The 8,310-nt window shown below is 38.4% G+C and overlaps 1 protein-coding gene across 2 annotated transcripts in view; it reads right to left on the reverse strand.

The window, feature by feature from the left end:
* The window catches only part of LOC111874364, a 43,340-nt gene extending 35,605 nt beyond the window's left edge, over positions 1-7,735 (reverse strand). Inside the window, exon 1 of one of the 2 annotated variants that reach the window (XM_023869812.1) lies at positions 7,478-7,735. The gene's annotated coding sequence lies outside the window, so the exon portion shown is untranslated. Of the gene's footprint in view, positions 1-7,180; positions 7,201-7,477 lie in introns of those variants that run through there. The other variant, XM_023869813.2, reaches the window with a different exon arrangement.
* Positions 7,736-8,310: the final 575 nt, after the last annotated feature.

Consider the following 8,310-nt stretch of genomic DNA (forward strand, 5'->3'; position numbering starts at 1 on the left):
TCGTTGTTTGTGGTGGTTACTTACAGTATCCATCAAACTTGAACGGGACAATCACCTCTTTCTCTCTTATACCTCTTCCATATTTTTATCTCTTGGCTTCTTTCTCCACTACATCTTTTCCACCTCTTACCCATCCCATCATCATTCCCTTCTCTTCTTTCCTCCCTTCCCAATCTTAAATCCAACCATCTCCTTCACCTCTATTCTTCCATACCTTCATCCACTTCCATTTCTCTCCCCACACGCCCATCCCATTTATAAGTCCCTGCTACCATCATTGCTCCTCCTTATCTAAGAAAGACAGAAGACACTTTGAGTTTTCATCCTAGAGTACTTATAGCAGAAGACAGTGCCCAAATCCTGACAAAAGGAGAAGAGAGTCTGAGTTTTTGCCTCTGTACTAGTGACAGCAGAAGATAATCTGGGTTTTCCTCTGCATCCTAGCACCAGCAAGATAGCTTGGGATTCCCCCCTGTATTCTAGTAACAGGAGAAGATAGTTAGGTTTCCCCTTGCAACAATGAAAGACAGATATTTCCCCCCCCAGATCCTGGCAATGATCCACTGTTGCTTCAGTCTCAATATTTCATATGGAAGACGTAATGGGCAAATATGCTGGCTTGGACCCATGCATAGAGGAGCAATGTTAACAATTCTCTCCAGGAGGAACATTTTTTATCTTGACAAATGTTTCTACAATGTGTAATTTGGGAGGATCAGGTGGGCCACATGGACTGGTATAGCTTTGAAAATTATATATTTATAGATACCGTGGATATCATTAGCACATATTAGACATTATTATAATAATATGGGGGTCAAATTCACACATCAGACATTTAATTCTAATATGATGGAAATACAATCCAGCTGAATGTCATCCTATTTGCATCCCAGGCTACCTAGCAGCTGCTTTGAAGGAGATACCCCAACTAGAAGTCTGTATGCATTTATCTGCTTGGTCCACAATGGCTGTTATATTATCTAACTAATCCCATGAAGCACAATCCTTCTTGAGAAATAAAAAAAATTGGGTTACCCTAGGAATTACAACTTCCTGTAAACGGAAAAGAGAACTCTACATAGCATGTAGAGATGGTAATAATCCGGATCTTAAAAACTATTATAACAAATATTGTAAAATTTTATCAGCTGTTATTAAAGAATCAAAAAAGCTAAACTACGCTTATAAAATCAATAAATCCCTGAATAAGAATAAAACTATATGGGATATAATTAAACTTGAAACAAATAGAACTAGCAGTGCCGATAAGGCTATAACTTTAAATATTGATGGGATCTCAATCACCAACCAACATGTGATAGCCAATGAATTTAATAAATATTTTCTATCCATAGCTACAAATATTAATATTGATCATAATGACCCTAAATTTCAGAAATTAGATGACATTACTCCCTTGCATTATTTATTGCAGTCTTTTAAGACTCCCTTCCCAAACATTAACCTAAAGTTCTTATCCTCCAANTGTTTAAATTTAAACTGCATGTTTTATTAAATTAACTTATATGACTGGAATCTACTTGATCCTACATGTTTTGTTTCAATTTTTGTATTTTATACCTTTTTATTTATGTACTTAGCTCTTGCTCTATTAATTTTAAGAATAATCACTGTATGGACATGTCCTATATCTCACTTGTATTGTGGATCCATGGAACGAAAAATAAATGAATGAATGAATGAATGAGAAGCTAGTGAAGCAATTTCTCGCCTTTTACTGAATCTGAAGTTTTAGCACCATGCCCATTAGATGCAGCCACTGGTCCTACTTGAGCCAAATAAATCCAGTCCACACCCTCCCTGGGATTTGGGATAATTCAGCTGGTATAATGATGGGCTATAGGCTGGACAGCCTGGGTTCGATTCCCGGCAGTGGAAGATTTTTCTCATTTCCACAGGGTTCGGTCTGGTTCTGGGGCCCACCCAGCCTCCTATCAAATAGGTACTGGAAACGATTTCCTGGAGGTAAAGCAATTAGGGCAGAAAGCTGACCACTCACCTCCATCTACTGCTGAGGCCAAAATGGTTCAGCTATACCTCCACTCCTAAATATGTCCTCATGGCATGGTGCTTAATTAAGCACAGGAGCAACTTTACTTTTACCTTACCATCCCCACCCCCACTTCTCTGGAATCCATACATTCAAAGTGGTCTCTTCCTTTCAGGATTTCCAATAAAATTCTGTATGCATTTTTCTGTTCCAATGAGTGTTACATGCCCTGTCCATTTTGTCCTCCTTGATATGATATGATGATATGAACAAAACACAGTAAAGAGTACAGACTATAAAGTTCTTCATTATGCAGTTTTCTCTAGCCTCCTATCATTTCCTCCCTCTTGGATCAAAATGTTCGCCTCAACAAAATGTTCTTGAACAAGTTCAATCTATATCCATCCCTTAACACGAAGCACAAACAAAATTTCAGAGTAGGGTATTTAATCTCTGTGTTCCTAGATAGCATATTTGGAGAAAAGGAATCTGAGCTGAACAGATGCAAATGTTCAATAGACAGAACCCCTTAGTGATTTCTTAGTGAATTCAATTTTAATCTGTTAATTTCACTATCAACCAAGGAGGCAGGGTTCAACATCCATCATGGGCAAGTGATTTTTCTCCTCTCCAATTGTTCACACTGGATCTGGGCCCCACCCATCCTCCTACACAATGGTATCTGGTGCTGTTTCCTCGGAGGTAAAGCAGCATGAAGCTGACCACTCACCTCCATCTGGTGCCAATGTTAACACTTTGTGGACCGTGCACCCTTTAAAAGGTTTTTCGCTTTTAAACATGGTGGACCGTTCGCGTATTAACAGGTTTTTGGAACACGATAAGTTGCAACACACTACACATCGCTCTGGTGCCACCTACATTGCACGCAACCGCCTGCAGATGAGTGATAAGACTCTGGAATGTTTAGTTAGCAGTTAGTAACTTGACCTCACTATTTACTTAACCGACTATAAAGGAAAATGCTTTGCCTTCTTCAAGCTGTGTGTATCAGCCAGTACCTAGTGGGGAGAATGGATCAAGGACAACTTCTCCTCCAATGACCTAGCTGACCTGCCTTGTGAGATGCGTAGTAATGGATTAATTGCCATTCATACAGCGACAGTGATGGGGGACAATAAAGAATTGTGGCCACAGACAGTAAAAGTGATAGTAGCTCTGACGATAATGCGGGTAATAACATTGCAGGGACAGCAGAAAATCTAAAAAAAATCTAAACCTTGATTCAAAATTGAAATACAAAGCATTTCTGATGAATGTGGCAAAGACCTGGGCTACAGTCCAGATGGTGGCGGCAGAACCAGGGTAACACAAAGACTTAGCACGACCCGGTCCATCATCTCCCACCCCACGAAGGCCTCATGTGGACCCCCCAGGGCGACTCTCGAGTGATATGCGGAAAAATACCCTGGTGCAAATTGTGAAGAGTGAACATTCCAAGGGGTAGAATACTTCTAGGCAATGCCGTGTTTGCACAGTTCACAAAAAAAGGAGTAATAAATGTCCCTGAAAAAAAACAGTGGAATCTGTGCATGGGGAATTGGCATAGCCTGATATACGAGATCTGACTATAAAGTTCGTGAAATCACCACTGTGCGCTTGCCATGGCAGCAGAGGACAGAAAACCTTAGTATAGTTTGATGATTTTGGCATATCAGTGTTTCACAGCTGTGCTGTTGTTGATCTATGGCAGTGTCTTTCTGAGTGGCGTCTATTATTGGCTGAGCGTGTTTTGGTGTTTTCTTGTTAAACTTGACAAAAATGGATGCAAAATCAGAGAGATGTTAGTAAAGGTTTACGGGGATAATGCTATGAAGAACACAGCAGTTTACAAGTGGGTGACACGTTCTTCTGAGGGAACAGGTAGTGTCGCTGACAAAGAGAGATCAGGACAGCAAGCAATGAGCAGAACTGAAGAAAACATTGCAAAAGTTTGTGAAAATTGACGGCTGACTGTTAGAAGCATAGCAGAGTAAGCGAACATCGACAGAGAAACAGTTGGGAAAATCTTAACTGAAGATCTTGTGTGTGCAAAAATGGTTCCAAAGAACTTGCCCACATGGCACTGTCTGTGAGGGAGTTTTTAGCTACTAAACAAATAACTGTGTTGGAACACCCTCCCTATTCACCGGATCTAGCCCCCAATGACATTTTTTCTGTTCCCAAAGATAAAGTAAATATTCAATGGAAGGCATTTTGATGACATTGATTGCATCAGGCGTAACATGAGGGCAGCTCTGAACGTCATTCCACAAAACCAATTCCAAAATTGTTTTGAAGGGTGGACTAGGCGCTGGGATTGGTGCATATCTTCCCAAGGGGAGTACTCTGAAGGGGACACATTGATATTCAGCAATGAGGTATGTAGCACTTTTACCATGATAAGTCTGTGAACTTTACTGTCAGACCAAGTATGACACTGTGGTCATGTGGTCTGTACAAAAACAGCATTCAATCATATAAAATTAAGGTATTCATATTTCTGACCAATGAACCATCAGTACGGACATGAGGATGACATCTGCCATTCAGTTCCAATTCCTTGTCTTCTTCGACCTTTAAATGATGTGAAAAGTTGCAACAAATGGCAATATAGCATATCCTTGCTTCAGGTTCTTCTTAATAAAAACTGCATGAAATAAATATTTGCCTACACAGACTTTACTGTGATTGATAATTTCACCCATTATACAGGGCTACTATAACTGATTAATTCGTTTTTAAAACGCTATATTTTCCAAAGTATCACACGTACAAATATGATTGATATATAAAAAGAATCATAAACTCACAAGTTTGTATTGTGTGCACCAGTTGGCAGCACGAGTTCAGTGCCTTTACAAAATGGCGACAAAGCAAGAAAAGAGTTTTTGTTTGTTGGAATATACGAGATGTTCGTCTGTTATAGCAGTGCAACACGCATTCAAAAGAGAGTACAGAAAAGAACCACCATGTAAACAAAGCATTTTATGGTGGTATCAGCAATTTAAGGACACACTGGATTGGGCGTATTGGTGAGGATGACATAGCTCCGTTCAATTGGCCCCCCAGATCACCTCATCTAACGCCTTGTGAATTCTTCCTTTGGGGGTACATTAAGGATCATGTTTACGTACCCCCACTGCCAAGAACACTAGTAGAGCTGAGGGAACGCATCGATGCTGCAGTGATGACCATTGACAGGATGATGCTACAAAATGTGTGGAATGAGCTCGACTACCGCCTGGTCATGTGTCATGTGACCCAAGGGACACACATAGAACATTTGTAGAGTGTGCAGAAAACTTGGTGAGTTTACGGTTCTTTTTATATATCAATCATATTTGTACATGTTATGCTTTAGAAAATATGGCGTTTTTAAAAACGAATGAATCATTTATAGTAGCCCTGTATTTGGTAGTTCTAAGGGTGTATAAGGGATTTTTGTCATTTTTAATTTGTTTGTAACTGTTGTTGACTCGACTGTTTCTTTGTAATCAAGTCTTTTTATGACGAGTTCTATATATGGTCCGGATCAGACAACGGATCAGTGAAACTATGAACTATGCATGTATGTACTAGGAGTTGATTTTCCACCAAACAGTCTGTATCTGTAACAGAAGTCCTCTACATGTGTAAAAGTCTTTAACATAACCTATGTAATACCCAGGATATCAAAGAGCTGGAAGTGTCTGAAAATGTTTTACAGCAAAGTTACAACAAAGAACATCAGGAATCTTTCAAGCTCCATACAATGGATTAAACCATGTCAAACTGGACAATGCTGCTGGATGTCACATTTCACAACTCAATGAAAATAAGTAGTCTGTACAAAGACAAAACTCTATAATGTTGGTGCTGAGAACCCAAAAGAGCCTCCTTTAGATACTGTTAAGAAAAGGTTGATTATTAAACTTCTGAAAATTAAATATTTATATAAATAAGTCACAGACTTGTTGAATTTGCAGAGCATTCCTACATCCTTCTTGTAGAGAAAATCTCAGCTCTAACAAAGCATCATTTTATTTGCAAAGCCTGGTCAGCACATATGAGGAGTGTTATGCTACAGCTGCCTACAGATAATGTTGCCTATCTAGTGGATTCTGCTGAGAACTACACTCTTCACTAAGAATATAAAATACTGCTCTAGGTTTTCAATGAATTCTTCACAAGTCACATTGCTCCCATCTGTTTTTTAGTTTAGGCAATCATAAAATTCCAACTCTAAACTTATTTAATGGATTGTCATCAGTGATGGACCATTTGGCAATACATTTTATGTTTCTAAATAACATATAGCGAAAAAACAAAAAACAAAGGAACTCTCAAATTTTCACATGATCCAATTCATCACTTTCAAGACAAAGAGCAGGCATCCAGCTACAAAAAATGAAAGCTCAGCCAATTTGTCACCATGTCTGGGATCAAAGCAATGTGAAATTTTGGTACATCCAACAAAAAAGAAACCTGCTTAATGGAATATGTGGTGATGTGAAATCCATAAGAAAAAGATTATGTGGTGTAGTCATTCTAACATAACTGTGGGCCTCAAAGAATATTAATGATATGTTTTTTTACATCTCTAGTGATGGTAATGAACATGACTGAAACACTGGCAAGAGTCAGACTCAACAATACTGCTATGGTCCTTGGGCTGCACACTGCTTTACACTTACCACCACAAACCATTTAAAAAGTGTTCATAGCAAACAGAAGTATCTCTTAAAAATCACAGACCATGATGATGACCAAATATCCTCATCAAGGTATCACTCACATACAGACATTCTCCTTTTGTTACAGAAATATTTACTTTTCAAAGAACTGTGTTTCTAACCTTGACACTATTTAAAATAAACTTCCAAGGAGCCCATGTTGAGTTCTAAGTTTCAGACTGGTACAGTGGTACTTTAGACAGACTCCTCAAAATTTTACACTAGTCCTTTTAAACATAACTGCCATGAATGTATTCCATGAGCTATTTTTGACATGGATTCACCCAATAATTATCCCATAATACAAAATGAGTGGCACAATGGCTAACTTATGAAAACTACATAATGTAGTAGTTGTTGTACATGACGTACAAATGACCATAATCTGACCTACAAAACTATATAAAATCCACAGGGCCAGTTAAAGTCAAAATATTTATAACATAATTCTTACAATGTCTATACTGGGATAATGAAAATCTCCAACATAACAATAGTATTTCATAAATGAAACTGGCAAGCAGCCAGATCATTATTAGGGAAATTCGCCACAGATTGTACTCGTGAAATTACTTAAATACTTATTCAGTTACATGATCTCTGGCAACGTCAAGCAATATGTTGCTTTCCTAAAAATACATAAATTATTAAATCACTAATTATTCCCTGCCTACATAATTCAATATGTATAGATAACCTATACTTATAAAATACGGCAAGATAAATTCTCACTATTTACATTAACACTCACCTGAAACTGTTTCACACGTTTCCTTACTATTACATCATTTATCTTTGGTAGTGAAACATAAATCTGTGAAATTTCTTATACCGCAAGTAACTATCACCCTTTCAAGATTATGAGCAGTTTCAATCTTATTGCAAGGTTATTCGGATGACATCAACGTTCATCTAATATTCTTATGTTAAAATGCCAAACACGACATACAATAATTATCACACTTTCTTCCAACTTTTGTCCTCCATATACCTTGCCATGTAACGCCATCTACAAGATCGTACAACATCACCCCCACCACCAGAAGCTCAGTGATAATGTAGGCTTGGGGGGGGGGGACGTGACCGCGGTGACGTCACGTAGCATTACTGTTGCCATCTCTACGCACACGTACCCTGACTAAATGAAAAATGCCCACCAGCACCGACAGCATCATCAATAAAATAGAATGCTACCATACCATTCTATGCGTCCTCCCCTCCGCACCCTTCGGAATCTTCTGTTCACTTAAATAGCAATACATACTTTTGCAACCTAATCTCTTGTGCTGCAGAGGTTCTTACTCTGTTGTTTCTTTTTCTTTTTCTGAACTGGGTTCAATATCACTTCATTCATATCCGTTCCACAGGACACAAGTGAAGTGATATTGCAAAATCAGAAAGTTTCTCACCAGTGCCTGTAAAGCCATAACATTTCATTCATATCAATCCAACATCTCCTTACCTAAATGCATTGGACATTGTGAACTATAACGTATATAGAATGCTTGTGTTTTGGAAAGCTGAAGGTGGAAACTTGAAAGAAAATTCGGTTTCCATCACACATACTTCTATTTAACCTCACAC

This window comes from Cryptotermes secundus, unplaced genomic scaffold (assembly GCF_002891405.2).
Source record: "Cryptotermes secundus unplaced genomic scaffold, Csec_1.0 scaffold49, whole genome shotgun sequence".
NCBI lineage: Eukaryota > Metazoa > Arthropoda > Insecta > Blattodea > Kalotermitidae > Cryptotermes > Cryptotermes secundus.